The sequence below is a fragment of the Crassostrea angulata genome, chromosome 5 (assembly GCF_025612915.1).
Source record: "Crassostrea angulata isolate pt1a10 chromosome 5, ASM2561291v2, whole genome shotgun sequence".
Classification (NCBI taxonomy): Eukaryota; Metazoa; Mollusca; class Bivalvia; order Ostreida; family Ostreidae; genus Magallana; species Magallana angulata.
In genome coordinates, this window is record NC_069115.1 from 28,710,497 (window position 1) to 28,727,183 (window position 16,687).

At 30.4% G+C, this 16,687-nt stretch overlaps 1 pseudogene; it reads right to left on the reverse strand.

Annotated features, from left to right (window-relative positions):
- Window positions 1-1,828: 1,828 nt before the first annotated feature.
- Window positions 1,829-16,428, reverse strand: LOC128185276 (multiple epidermal growth factor-like domains protein 10; annotated as a pseudogene).
- Between the last annotated feature and the right edge of the window lie 259 nt (window positions 16,429-16,687).

Consider the following 16,687-nt stretch of genomic DNA (forward strand, 5'->3'; position numbering starts at 1 on the left):
ATGTAAAAAAAGCTTTTGTTTACATTTTGAATGCTGAAGTGAACATTACAGTTTTAAGCCTAAAATGAATGTGTTAATCGTAAGGAACTGTTTATTCATGCTTAAAATAAATAAGAATATAGACATATCATCTTCAAAAAGATTTTTACTCCTATATTCAACCTATGTAAACAAAAACAGGGCACGAGCCTTGTTTAAATTGTAAGCCCTGTATCTTGCTTAAAACTCATCGACGGGCACCCAAATTTCAATTGATCATTAGAAATGCATTCATAAGGCATTGTAAATAATAAAAACAGAAAAAAAATTGACCAAAATCGTGATTATGCCCCTTTAAATAAGTGTTGTTTAAATTTTGCTGACTTTCCATGGGGACAAATGGGACGAAATTAAAACAGAGTCAAAATGTTTGTGCAAATTACTTTCTGCACAGTAAACATTTGATAATACAAATGTTGATAATTCACTGAATGTAGTAAACTCTCTCTAACATTTGCATTCTTTTATTACGTGTTAACAAGACATAGTCCGTTTTCAGGGTTTTCTTTAATACATGTACAATATCATTAAAATCAAAAGAATCATAAGCTGTAAGAAAAGTTCAAAGTCTTATTTTTAAATCAGCTCATATAACTGGTAAATAAAAATAAGAATTTAAGCTTTCTAAATGCTCACTTCAAAGTTTTGTAATATTTAAACTTCATATTGTTACAATTGATGACAAGAATGGTGTGCATTATTCTTCACTTAAGTTATATAAATAGGTCCATATTTACTTTTTTAATTAAAAGAATAAAGCTTAACCTAGAGGTGTTGTATGATTTACTTTTGATCCTGTTAGAAAGATAATATCCTTTTACTGATGACTAATGGTAGTGTTTCCAAATGTACCTCTGTGTTGAATGCATTTATTTTTTATTCGATTAATAGTTTAAATATTTTAAATTCATTTTAATATTATAAATAATGAAGTACTAATTTGAATTTATAACCAGTTTACCGTGAATATGAGATTTTATGGTTAACTGGTCAGAATTAATTATTTGAAACATTTAACTATATTATCCTTTTTAGTATAGTTTTTTCACCTCAAAAAATACATAAACAGTCTTTTGAAAATTGAAAAGTTTACCTGTTGATTATTTTATTCCATGAAATATTTTACAATTACACATACTACAGAGAGAGAGAGAGAGAGAGAGAGAGAGAGAGAGAGAGAGAGAGAGAGAGAGAGAGAGAGAGAGAAAGAGAGAGAGAGAATATGTCAATTCAAATTTGTAATAAAGTTTACCAAAAACATAATAAAATATAATAAAATATTGGCGAGTATATTTAATCTAAATCAAGTACAGGAAGAAAACTAACTTTCATTTTATCCATTACGTGCCCACAGTTTTGAGTGTTTTTTTTCGGGAAAAAATTGCATCCTTGATATAGGTCTTCAGGAAGTTGGTTCTGGTTTTCTAGCCTTTATTCAACAAGCATGAAGGCGTGCATTTCATACTTTGCATGTCAGGTTAAATCCAGGAAATTAATCACTAGACATGTATTACCATTCATGACAACGGTTTTTGACATTTATTGATAAGGATGTTGGATAATTCACATCAGAGGAAAAAGCAGATTTATTACTTTGTGGCATGGGATGTATTTCGTTGCGAATTTCATCGGATGAATGTTAATTCTTAAATAATCAGTCAATTTTATAAAACAAAACCAATTCATTAAATTTTTCTTCTCCATAACAAATGTCCACTCTTTTTCTGTTCAGTTACATGTATTAAAAGTCATTCTCAAGTTGACATAATACCAACTAGGTTTCAAGTTTCAACTTATCACAATATCATGCTTCAACTAAATAAATGTTAACTATTCTTAAAAAAAAATTCTTTCTGTGTCCATATCGATTTTTTTTTAATTAAGCATAAAAATCTTACGTATAGTTGTAATCTATAGTACTACTTTAAATCGTTTTTGTAGATATCAATTTTTGCTATAATGAGATATCAATTTTCTGAATCAAAAATCATGAAATGATATTTTTTTGCTTTTTTTCCTTCTACTTAGTCGATAATATCTTACAACAGCATCCTTTCTCTTGTGTATGACATATATAAAGACTATAAACATGAAAACAGAAACGATGGTCCCAATGATGCAAGTGCTGATGAACATGGCTCTGTGTGTCATATTCATCTTTGACCACATTGATCCAATGAAGGGAGGTTCTAAAATATAAAATATATTTTAAAAAAATGAAGTTAAGAAAAAGAGAGCGAGAAATAGAGAGAGAGAGAGAGAAAGAGAGAGACACACACAGAGAGAGAGAGAGAGAGAGAGAGAGAGAGAGAGAGAGAGAGAGAATATGTCAATTCAAATTTGTAATAAAATTAACCAAAAAAATAATAAAGGAATTTTTTTTTAATTGTATATGCTTACCTGTTCTTAAAGAGATATTTTCAACTGAAACATACATGATTTTCCATCCTGATGCGTTGAACGGAAGGCGTTGATTCCAATCAGATTCATCTGGCAAATTTACAAAAAAAGGTAATCAGTTAACTTTATATACTGCATTTCACGTGTCAAATGCATTTTGAGACGTACCAACACTTAATACACTGGCTTGTCCACTTTTAATATATATATAATTATAATTTCAACAAAAATATACTTTGCTCTTTTTGTGGAAGTATTAATCGGCATATCCGCTGCCGTATAAACAAAACTGCATTTTAATTATTTATTCAAACCTCATAATACATTACTTGTTTGAAGACATCCTGTGACGTGATTGCAGCTGGCTTCTTCACACAAACATCCTCGCTGACAATTATAACCATAGTTTGGAAAGCGGCATGTCATGTTACAGAGGGTTCCGTGGTATCCAGGTAAGCATTCTGAAAAATGTCATGACATAGATTAAGATGGGGATAGACATACATAAAGACAGTAAGCAGACGCATTTACAACTGTGCTTCTCTAATCACCTGTTGTCTGCATTTCTACTGTTCGTCTGTCTGTAAACTACATGTATTTACATTTTTAAAAATTTCATCTCTATAACAAATGAATCAACCTTAACTACACTTGATACATAGACAAAGGAATCTAAAGGAAATGGGTTTCCAAATTGTTCTAATAAAAGGGTATCAAAAGGTAAAATCATCACGAAACACTGAAAATAGGATATCTGTCTTAAAAAATCATCACCTCAAGAACTACTGCACTAACAAGTACCAAACTTACATCTATTTATGAAATGTTGAATTCGTTTGCCCGGTCCAATTTTGGGGCCCATGGAGGGGTTGAAAGTTTTACATAGGATAATCCAAGGAAAATGTTAAAGAATGCTTTTTGCAGAAACTACAACAATGCTTTTTGATATTATTATGTGAACATCCTGAGAGAGTGTAGATTCATACTGTGACCCCCTGGTAAACGCTTTGGCTTACGAAGGGTTCAAAGATTGACGTAGAATTTAATGGCACACATGTTGAATATATTTTCTCCATGAAATAAAATTAGTGTTAATATTTAAGCATCATCGTTTAGTGTAGATTTATATTTGTTTAAACCGTGACTTTTGGCCATTAAATGGGCCGCAGAGGGATTTTGAAGTTCGCCTTAAACTTTTATAGGAAACACGATTAAAAATGACTCAGAATTAAGCTTTAACAAACTTTTTTATCTTACCCGAACAGTGAGCTGAAGTGAACTATTCTTGTCAATTTTGTCCGGTGTCCGTCTTTCTGTTTGTTTTATACATTTTCTTCTTCAAAATTGGCAGTCAGTTTTTATCAAACTCTGAACAAAGCACCCATATATGAAGGAATGTTAAGGTTGTTAAACGTCCTTTTTCAAGATCAGTAAATTAAAAAGAGGCCAATAGACCTTAAGGGTCACCTTAGTAGCATATAAGCCATACACAAACTTGTCGAGGAGTCTCATATATTCATTTAGTTGGGTTTCATTCTCGAGTAGAAAAATTATAAATTTGTAATGAGGACCACCTCCTGTCTGAAATCTTTCAAAAAGAACAATGAACCTTTATTTTGGCGAAACACTAAAAGAAGAGTTTGAATTCAGTTTTCCTTTGAGGTGTTTGGGAGTAAAGAATATAATTTTAAAAAATTATTTGCATTAACACCTATACATCCATTTTTGCCCTGCCCATACTTAAAGGGGAGAATAAAGAAGAAGATTTTAAAACATTATATGCATTAACACTATATTGCCATATTGCCCACCCCCCCCCTCCCATGTCATAAACTCCTGACCCAGGGGCCATGAGTTTGACAATTTAGGTAGATAAGTTAGTGGACATCATAACCATGTATTCAGTTTTTTGCCAACATGTTTGGGAGTAAAGAAGATTTTTAAAGATTTAATACATTTTACTATATGGCCATATTGGTCCCACCCTAGAGCCTGAACCCCTGACACAGGGATCATGAATTTCACAATTTTAGTAGAGGGCCTAATGGACATCATAATCATGCATTTAGGTTTTTTTTTTTAAAATATATATGGGAGTAGAGAAAAAGATTTTCTGAGATTTAATACATTTTTACTATATGGCCATATTGGCCCCACCCTAGTGAAAGAACCCCTGACCCAGGAGCCATGAATTTCACAATTTTGGAAGAAGGCTTCATGCAACAAGTTTTTTCCTCACCTGTGTGGGAGTAGAGAAGATTATTTTTGAAAATTTGGCTTTTCTTGTATATTTTGCCCCACTTGTGGTGCCCTGGGGGTGTAGAGCCACGAATTTCACAATTTAGATTCCTCTTACCATAAAAATGCCTCACACCAAAAATAATAACATTTAGCCTTGTAGTTTCTAAGAAGAAGTTAAAAATGCTAGGTGCAAACAAACGACGGCATCCTAACATCCAGACATGTTTTAAACCTATTACATGTAGAACCCGCCACTCTTAAGAAAGCATTTGGTCAATTGCTTATATGTCATAGCTAGTTAAGAGTGTTTCGGCGGTGTTAATAGCACATGTCATTTCAGAGTTGTACTAAGGCCCGCCTCGTCAGGAGTTCACCTTGTGCATAAATCAATTAGTCTCTTTGAACTTCATTTGGTTTTAATTTGGATCTAATGATTAGATCACCTATATTGTTGTGTTAACTGTATGCAACCATAGGAGGTGTTGTGAATAATTGTTTGCATACTTCGTCATGTTGTATGTTATCCCAGTATTTCATAAGTCGTTTCCTTTACCCTTTAAAACATAGGTTGAATTTGGTCACCAAACGTTTGGTACAGCCATTTTAGTGTTTTTCTTCTTTTGTTTATTGAGAAGATCCATTCTATTTGCAGAGAGAGCTAATTGCATAATCGGTTCAATTTCTGATTGTGTTTGTGAGTTTATTGAAAAAAAAAACATTATTCATATTAGATATTTTCGTTTAAAATATCTCTAAAAGTTTAACACTATGATTGAGATTTTCATATTCCTGAAAATTTATTTATTTAAAAAACACTTTAAATAAAGTGCAATTTAAAAAACAGCAATGTAGTCGAACAGAAATAAAAAAATCAGATTTTGTAATAAAACTATCAACGTTTTAATTTTCTCTATCAATTAACCAAACGCAATAAAAAACCGAATTATGAAAGCACTTAAAATTTTATTGTCATTTAACACTTTAGTTAACTTTATTCTTCTAGCATTATAATCCAATGAGATTAATTTTCAAATTTTGGAAATATAAAATGCTATACAAGAATAATTGTGAGCATTTTTTAATTGTTTAAAACTTGCAGTGCATTTTATACAGTTTTTAAAAGAAATGGGTAAGATATGACTAACAGAAAATCTGGATAAAAAATATATGTAGTTTATATGCAAGTTTATAAAAATCATGATCCGCGGGATATTGTGGAACCACAATGGGGATTGAATGTTATTACAGGAATTGTAAGAGAAAATTCTTTGAATATACCGGTTGCAATTTTTATAAACAATTCTAATACCGCTTTTATGCGATATTTTATTACAACATAAATGCATAATATAGCTAAACCAAAAAGCATATTTTTTTTCAAAATATACAAATCTCAATAAACATTACTTTTTCCATCACATCCAGTGATATGATCACATTGCTCTTCCTTGCACAGACATTGTAACTGGCATTCTTCCCCATAGTTTGGAAAGCGGCATTTCATGTTACAGAGGGGTCCGTGGTATCCCGGTAAGCATTCTGATGAAGTACAATGATGATGTATACTTATATGCCAATGAAAACGTTAAAAAATTAATAACAAAGCAGATTGTTTATAAACATACATTTGTAAAGTTAGAAAGAATATTCTAAATATAAAAACAAACATACTATATAAAATTTTTATTTAAAAATATACAAAACTTAAAGAGATTTAAAATCGTTGATATTTTAATCATTAACTATTGTACATTTCATATGGGGTTGTTTTACAAAGACATTTTCATAATGGAAACAGTTAAAACAAATTATCTCTGAAACGTAAAAAAATTCTGAAAAACAGTAAATTTGATTTAAACAAAAGATTTTAACCAGAATATTTATTTTACTTCAAAGCATAATGTGCTATCATACTTGGTATTGGCCTTTGTTTCATGCTCTTTCAATTTCATGTACAACCTAAGGCAAATATAAATATTAACCAGTCTCTGACAATTTTTGCTTCTTTATTTTACCAGCATCTACACAAATTATTGCATCTGTATGTATTAGTTTTACATATATAATATTAATTTTATCAAGGGTTTAATAGGGGACATTGTCCCAATGTCTGTGGTGGGGACTGGGGAGTCCGCAGTTGTATGTGTTGACACTTTCTGCTCCAAAACCTGGGTGTCTCCCCCCCACTTGCTTTCAAAGCTAGGGGATAGTATATAAATTAAATCATTCAAGATGGTTTATAAAAGACATAGTTATTACAGTTAACTGTGCCATGTGGTTACAACGTAAAATTGGGTTTTTTGTATAGTGGGGCACACTGAGTATAGCTGGGGCCACATCCACCTTACTCCAGTGAGGGGATGATACAGGCTGGTGCATGTAATAATTGGTTGTTTAAGTAGCCTTTGTCATGCAAAGTTCTAAACCAGGAAGCACTGCAGGAGACAGGGTGAAAAGGACAGGTCTCACTACCCTCCTTAGAACGCTGGGGATCGTTCAGGTCCGGGCACTGATGTTTCATACTCGGGCCCACAGTGTGTCCCTACATGGGTAGTTAAACTGGCACACTGGTCGGCTCCCCAGTTATCCCACAAAAAATCATTATGCGGCCAACATCCACCAATTGTTTGTAATAGCGGAGTAATAAATATTTCTCATACTATTTATTTTTAGTTTTATTTCATAATTCCTGAATGTTGCCAGGCCCTGTGTCTTTCAAGCGAATATAATGTATAGTGCTGGGTTAGCTTGGTGAATTCAATAATTAATTATGATGAATGAAATTATTAAATTGAATATTTGTACATCTTAGTTGTTATCTTCAATAGCATGTTATCTTCAATATTGTTTCATATATTGTGGAGGAATATTTGTTATTATCATTTTGATCAAATGTAAAAGACTATTACTGAAGAGAAAGACAATATTGACTCCATCTTGTAATTAAAAATGATATGATTAAAGAATACAGTAATCTAGATACTTACCTTTTGCATGAAGAATCCTGCTCTGAATTAAATTCAGAAAAAATATCAAAGTATACTCTAATAACATTGCTAACTGATGAATAAAATTTTTACATCGAGAATCAGGATTACCATAACCATTTATTCTTTTTTTAAGGAAAGTAAATTATATGTTCAAAAGTTTCCTTATTTTTGAGGAAATAAAAACAAAATCGAGGATTTGTTCAAAATTCAGATTTAACAATCTAACACTGGTATTTTGCAAGTGACGTGATTAAATTAAGTTGAGTTTCAGTGTAAAACAATTGAGTTTATTAGTTAAAGCATAGAAATATTTTATATCATTTCAATTGAGATTCCTTGAATTTACAAAACATAATGTTCTCTTTTTGAAATCCTTTTGGAATACCAGCAGAAATGTAAATATTACTATACTAGGTCTTTCCATTTCTAACTCTAAACCATCTTCCACCACATCTGCAAATCCAAAGCTTAAATACATGTGTATTAAAAGAAATAGCTTGTGTGATACCCTAGTTATATACAGAGTCTTCATGTGTTCTGCAGAAACCCTTTTATAAATAATACACTGATGGACAGCAAAATCCGTTATAAAACTTGTATACTTCCTTAAAATATCAAAATGTGGCTCCGCTTTATTTACTTAAAATCTATGTAAAGTGGACCCTCAGGTCTTGGCGAGTACAAAGTTTAAATATATTTTGGTGCGAATTTTGGATTTTATCCTCATCATTGATCAATTAATGTTATGAGGAAAAAAAGAATTGAAAATTAGCTAAGGTGCATTATTTATCATATTCTAAACAAACGACAGTTTTCAATTGAATCATTTGATTGTTATTGCATTGTTTATAAAATTTGAAAATCAAAGGGAGTTTCCAAATTTTTACAAGGATTTATTATCATTAATTAAACTATAAGTGCAAACATACTCACGCTTACAATCAAATCGATGGGCATCATATTAAGTTATTATGTTGCATAGAGCAAAGTGAACTATGAGTAATTCACAATACATATATTATAAATGCGTTACATTATGGTAAACTGAAGCTTCAAAACAAAATAGAAGAATATCTTGCATGTACTACATGCTGTTAAGCACTAGGTCTGCCATGAAAACAAAAAGCATTGGCCTGAGGAATTGGTGGGACTTTATGATACAACGTATGTAAGTAAGTAAGTAAGTTTTTTTTTTAAAACAATACATTTTTATCAATTATTTTCTAAGTAACCATTTGACAGCCGCGTGGTTTACTGAAATCAAAAAATAAACAAGCGAACACGTAGTCAAGACACAACTAGGAACAAAATCCTCACGTTACTAAATAGAACTCTTTCATACAATCTCTCATTCATACTCATACACGCTTGATTGGTAACGTGAGCTAAATAGAAATATTCTTATACTTCATACCCGAAAAAGGTTTTTAAAAAATATCCTTAAAATTGCATGGATCTCACTTTCTGAAAAGATTTTTGGAATTATTTTTCTTTAACTGTAAATCAGTGTGACAATTACATTCTTTTGGCATACGTGGTGCTGATACATGTTGAATTATTCAGGAAAAAACCCCATGCAAACCCTTTATGATAACAATTAATTTGTACTTCTTAAATCAAAAAGAAAATTTAAGTGATATTTTATTTTTTCTTTTGATTTTGAAACACTGAACATAATTATGCTAAATTTGATCATTGACTCATATACTTGTAACATGTAATAATAACCAAGCAAATTACATGAACGTTAAAACCCTTTTTTCATTGTTGCTGTAACAAACTGTAATTTTTAAAAAACCAAATAATTGAAAAAAACCGTTTCCAATCCATTGTTAACCAAAGTGAAATCAAAACGCTGATTTTAAAATCAACTTTTTTTTAGACTGCATTTGTCAATAAACATTTTGTTTTAGGATGGATCTTTTAAAAAGTAAGTTAACGCCTAAATTGTTTCCCGCATCTGCAAGATCTGGTCATAATACGCCGCGTGTATGTCTCAGGGTATGTTTGTTCAACTTTCTTGCACAATTGAATATTTAACTTGAATATTGAATAATGTGAAATATTTTAGAAATCAGGCGCTAAAACAAAGTTTATGATAAGTGTGCAGTATTCCTAATGAATATGAAGCAGAGCTGATATTTGATATGATTTTAAAATTACCTGTTTTCCCTGACTTTAATCCCCTTTCCATGTTTATGAGAAACTAGCCTGATCGCATCTCTTTCTGGGAGGAGATAAACGCTTGTTTCATATTATCAAACTATTTCGGTGTGAAAATAAGAATCAGTAAATTGTATAAAAATATTTTTTCAGACCACTTTTTTTTTTACATCAACATACTCAGTGAATAAATTTACAAACGTGTTTACCCTATAATTATCTTATGCACAGTTCCCTCGACTAGGTCCAAAGTTACTTTCGGTTGAAAAAGGAAAATTGCATTGAAAAATAGAATTTTCCGCGTTGTTCACGAATGCTAAGGAACATATTTCTAACCTCATACAAGGAGTTTTAATTGCATTCATTTTTCAAAAACATCACTTCGTTGCAAATTATTGGAGATATGCCTGAATGTATTACCCACATTACATAATAGAATAGAAATAATGGGGTTTGAGTTCATACATGTAAATACATTCTAAATACATGTATATAATCATCAATATACAGAAGGAAGTATTTAAAATTTATTTAAAGCAATGAATTATGGTCTTAGGTTTCTCAATTTTTCAATTCCTATATACATTTTCTTCATGTAACTATCATGGTATCTGATATGAAGAATATTCTAGAACTGCATGTAAGCGTCAATAATAACGCCACTCTTTTTTTTACAAAGGCTGAAAAAAATCACTGCTTGTCTAATTTTCATTTCCGATTATCATAGTAACTTATGAATACATTTTTCTTCTTGTTTAAAACGATGATTATTAAAAAGAAGATGAAGAAAATGGTTCCGATGACGCAAATGCTAATCAACATAGCTTTATGTGATGAATTCAGCTTTGACCATGTGGATTTGTCGTTTAGAAGTCCTGTAAGAAGAGAAAGAAAAACTGCAATGTTTTTTCTTGTAAAGAATGTCTTATTTAAGAGATAGATAGATAGATAGATAGATAGATAGATAGATAGATAGATGATATATAGGCGAAACATAGATACATGTACATAGAATTATACGTACACACCGTTCTTTATAGTTTTATGCTGATAAGAAACATACATTATATTTATTTTTGACGTGTTCAGCGGAAGATATGTCTTAATTTGGACTAAATAACAAAAAATAACGGGTTGAATACATCGTAGAATGACAAACATAAAACTTTTTAAAATTATACATGTGATTCTATTTGTAAGAACGATAAAACGATTGTTTTAGGAAAGGATATACATAATTCATTAACTTTCATATAAAGCAAAGAAAAAAATCTATTTGATTGCGCCCATGAGAAAAGGGTCCTTATGACGTTTTGTATAAACAGAGAAATAACGTAATAAAGAAATGACGTTACGTAAAAGAAAAAAACTTGTCTGATAGCCAGGTACAAAACAGTGGCGCTGTAATTTTGTTAATTTGTTTATGAGCACGTGTCTTAATAGCAAGGCCCTAGAATGCAGTATCTTTTATAATAAATAAAATGAACATATTTATATTGTTTTAATATTTTACTCATAACTCACGATCGAATGTAGATTCCGTGCTTGTTTGATACGAACAAAAGAAAACTCTTGATCATCGGCATAAAAAAAAAACTTTTAGAGAATAACACGATTGAACAATTTACATTCTGGAACAATTTACATTGTGGTACTTAATCTGATATTGAATGTTTTGAATAAAGATTAATTATAAAATTACCGGTAAATAAGAAATCATTATATATATTCGCGACTGCGTTTTTGCTGCCGATTATAACTTGTTGATTCGCCCGTCAGCATCTGTTTACTCGCGCCGACTTTAACTTCTTGGTTTTTTTTACTGGTCTACCATTTTCATCTAAAGCCTCTGAATCTCTAACGATTCGGGTTCAAAAACATGCTTACCAATCTGGATGAAACCCATAGCCTTTTTATTGCACGGTAAATACATAAATCACTGTTTATAAGGGCATTTATATATGATCACGTCGAAAAACAAGAAAGATAATCCACTTCTGTAGAAAATACCATGAGGTTCCGCCCTTGGAAATTGGTAATAAAAAAGATGATGTTTAATATATTGTATCTGTGCAATATTTATTAGTGTTATTTTAAATTAAGTTACAGAGACTAGTGAATGAATTATTATTTAAAATATGTGTTTAATTTATAGGTTGATACTACATGTAGATTTAGTCGTTTATCAATTGATATAGCTCGATATTATTCCAAACTGTAAGATTCTGTCATTTTGGTTGATTTTTAAAATAGATAATAAATGAAATTTGATCAATGTATTATGAAACTAAATTCTTAGTATGAATAATAACCTTTCAATTTAGCTTCATCATTTTTTGTACTGTAACTTACAGTTATTCAAGTTAGAATATTTAGAAGAAATTGTTCATGGAATATCATTAGTTTTTTTTTAAGTCCGTCTATTATTCAAGACTATTTTCATTGCATCTATTTCATAAAGATTAGATATACACTCTAAAAATTGTTTTAACTGAATGCTATAAATAAAAGAAAATGTTTACAATAAACTACAAAATGTGGTGCATACAGATTTAAGCGCAAAAGCAAATGCAAGTTAACTTTACGATTGTCATTTAAGTGTTGCAAATATGAATTAAAACAATATAAGCACCACCTTATTTTTGCCCCCGCTCTGTTTCTCCTGTGGTCAGCCAGTAATATATATTTAGGCAAAAAAACAGTATTATTTAATAGGTGTTTATAAATTGCCGATCAGATCATTCAGATTAAAAATTGAAATAAAATATTTTTTCAACTCTTCAATAGTTTCAGTGCTACAAAATTGTAAAGAACAAAGAAACATTTAATCGCTACTTTCTCTGTGTTATCAAAATGTGTTCAAAACAGCGTACATGTTTATTTTAATAATTAATGATTAAATATTAAAAAAAATTTTAAAAGCCAAATTCACTTCTGAAATTAAGTTTACAAAACCTATTATTGATCTAATATTTAATTACATATGCAGGCTAGCGGTGTACATGTATTTAAAGCTAGCACTGATTACAAGTTCGTGCAAAAAAATTAACAAAAATATATAATTGATTAGATTTTTTTTCAAATTTAAATTAGTTGTGCAAAAGTTTATGGAGCTTGATTTTTTTTATATAAATATACATTTTTGGGGGAGGGGGGGGGGGGGTATTGACCCACTTGGAAAAAATTCCTAAATGACAAAAGGTAAATACATGTAAATTGTGCGTACAGCATCTAAGATAATATGTAAATAGCAATAAGAATATAACCTGCTCGGTATGTTTTATAATAGATGCACATGCATTCTGGCAGATAATTTTAGAGAACGCTAAAAAACATAAAAGAAGTTATTTTAATGAAAAAAAATGTTAGTGTGCTGCTTGTTTAAAATTTCCGTGGCAATTGAGCTACATATACAAGCGCTAATTTATTCATGTGGAACAATATTCCATGGAACAACTCATTGTATTAACATGTGTACACATTTTTAGTCATTACATTCTAATTAAATTTAGACGCAAACTATAGTTTTTATTAACCCTTAGAGTATCTATCCTGTGCCCGATTTTATTCTTTGACAAAATCACATTATAATTTATTGCTCCGGGAACTTGTTAATCTATTTAATGAACAATTTGGCCTTGACAAAAATAGTCGGTGCTTCAAAAACATTAAGAAAATGCTACTAGAGAAGAAAGTCTACAACTTTAGTGTTTGTATTGAGATTTCAGGAAATGAAATGCGAGCGGAGGGGATAATTAATTAAGGTTCACATCCATTAAAATGGGGCCCCTTTTTTAAATCTACTACGCTTTAATCCTTCATACATGCAGTAAACTGTTGTCGATAACTTAACGAAATTATGGGTGCTCGTTATTTCCATGATTTTACATTCTTGCAATTTAACACAAAACAAAAATAAGTGATCGTTTAAAATATGAAACAAATCTACAATATCAGCAACGTTACATATTGATTTACACATAAAAGTAAACATAATTAATAACGTTAAGAGTTTTATTTATGGCAATAAGCGTGGGATGAAAGAAACATACGTTTCAATCCTGAACAAATTTAATTGAATTCAAAATAAAGTATATATCATTTATATTTTGACTTAATAAATATTAGTTTTTTTTAACTTTAATTTTAATTTAAACACATTTACGAATTTATTGAAATGAACATGTATCTGTATTGCACATTATCATGTTTACTTTCAAGATATAGTACCCATTTAGTTTTGTAGTTGTCTCTGCTAATCTTCAGACTCTCGAGATCCATGCCAATCTTGCGAAAATGATTATCATTATATGGATATAAACTTTCAGAACTTGGTGAAGTCATTGTATCTTTTATTGATACAAGTAGGAGCAAAATAATCGGCTCGACTTATCTCTCTAAGAGCGAAACATCTCGCAATCTTACTAAACTTGCTGCGTATTTTCATAAACCGGAATGCTGGGGGTTGGGGGGTTGGGGGCAATCGCAGCAAACACACTACCGCTTGTTTTAAAAATGCGACTTTTCATTTACACGATTTGATTGCAGAATTTACGTTTTTAATTAAAACACAATTAGGTAAATTATTACGGACTACAAAATATCAAAGCAACATAGAATTAAGCAAACCATGACGAATTAAAAACGAATCAACGTAAAATACGACAACCATTGATAAGAAGAATAAAGAGGTTAAAGCAAAATGAGAAAAAGAAAGATCGACTTTTGGCGAAGTTTCTTTTTTCATAAAGCATACACAGGAATCCAATGCGCATATACATGTAATAGCACCATACATTTTTTAAAATGCCATGTTCATTGTTATTATTGATAATAAATAATTTTAAAAACATTCTTTGAATTGCACAATGACATGTTGTTTATAAAGTCAGTTCTTTACTAGACTAAGATATGATATATTCAGAAAAAATGAAAGTGCGTTAAAAAGATTTCATAGTTTTTGTGACAGTTACATTTTCAATGTGCACGTGCACGGAGCCGCCCCGGATTACATGTATATAAAAAAAATATTTTTTGATATATATGATTGTATTAATATTAAAAGTTATTAATAAGTTATCTAATAAGAATTTAGTAATGATATCTTCAACAGCAAAGATGATAAAAAATAAAACAATGGGACTATATACCTTACAAAAAATGACGTTGATCAAATCATAATGTAACGTCGCAAGGTGAACAATGTCAAAGGTAAAAAATATCCTTATCTAAAGATAACTATATTTATTGGATCTTCATGAAACTTCATAACTTTAATCTTCTGACATATATAAGTTTAAATCCATCAAAATCTGGAATTGTGAAAAGAATGCCATAAGGGCCCTTTTCTCATAGGCGCAGTCATTTATTGAAATTCTTTAAAAAAAATTTAATTTAATTTTATTTGTTTCATATACTGTTCTATGCTGTTTAGATGAGAATACACGATATGAAAACATGTGTATAAAGATGTAATCGAGCTTGTTAATAAAATACCTGAAGTTGTACAGCCAGTGAAAGAATCACAATGTTGCCACTCACACGAACAATTTAATCGGCAGCCTGCACCGTATGATGGAAACTGACATGTAGAATTACAACTAGGTCCAAAATATCCCTTCGGACATGCTGAAAACAGCAGAGAAATAATGTTAACACTGATTAATAGTTATAATAAAAATAAAAATATCTTTGATTTTTTTATCGATAGGATTATGTTTTTTTAATAATCGTTTTTTGATTTATTTTTTTTTTATTGTATCCCAATATATTAGTTCAATATATTTCACTTTACAAACACGTAAAATAAAGTGAAATCTAAGAAAGTCGGTGTGACCGAACAAAAATAAAAAGTCAGGTTTTGAATAAACATTATAGAACAATTTATTATAGTTTTAATTTTCTCTGTAATAATGAAACCACTGAAACATTTATGGTCATAAACACTTTCTGTTAACACAGGATGAATCTCTGCCATTCAGCCAACTGAAATGTGACTGAAAGATAACTGAAAGGTGGCTGAATGGCATAGCTATGCCATTCAGTCACATTTCCAGACCATTCAGTTAACATTCAGTTGACTGAATGGCAGAAATTCACTCTGTGTAACTTTATTATGCTTTGATTAAATTCTTATGATATCAGTTATCACATTTTGGAGATAATAATAACTGTGATCATATAACATTTTTTTCGCATTGTATTTTGTAAAATATCTATAGAAAGGAATAAGATAAAACAAACAAAGTATGCAAAAAAGTTACATGTACTTTTTACAGAAGTTCTATCAATCCTGATCCCTGTGGTATGGTCGGAATGCCAATAAGGGTTGGGATTGAATTTGTATATAGAAATAAAGCAAGAAAACGTTGCAGTTCTTACAAACGAATTCTACCAGCGCTTTCATGCGTATTGTATTCTATCATATCCATCCAAAAATGTATATTTTTCTCCAAATTAAACAAGTCCAATCAAACATTACTTTTTTCATCACATCCAGTGGTGTGATTACATTGCTCTTCCTTGCACAAACATTGTAACTGGCATTCTTTCCCATAGTTTGGATAGCGGCATGCCATGTTACAGAGGGGTCCATGGTATCCCGGTAAGCACTCTGCTAAAGTACAATGATTAAACATACTCATTTGACAATCTTAGTTTAAAAAAAACAGGTTGAAAGTCACTTCTAAATCTAAATGCATACATTGACTTTGACGATATTTGCAATTTATGTATCTAAAAAAAATGTGATTTCGTATTTTTGATATTTTTTACCTATAGTATATGTCTAAGGGAGAGGATTTGAACATACTTTAAAAATAAAAACAGAGTAGGTAAAAAAAAATACCTTGAAA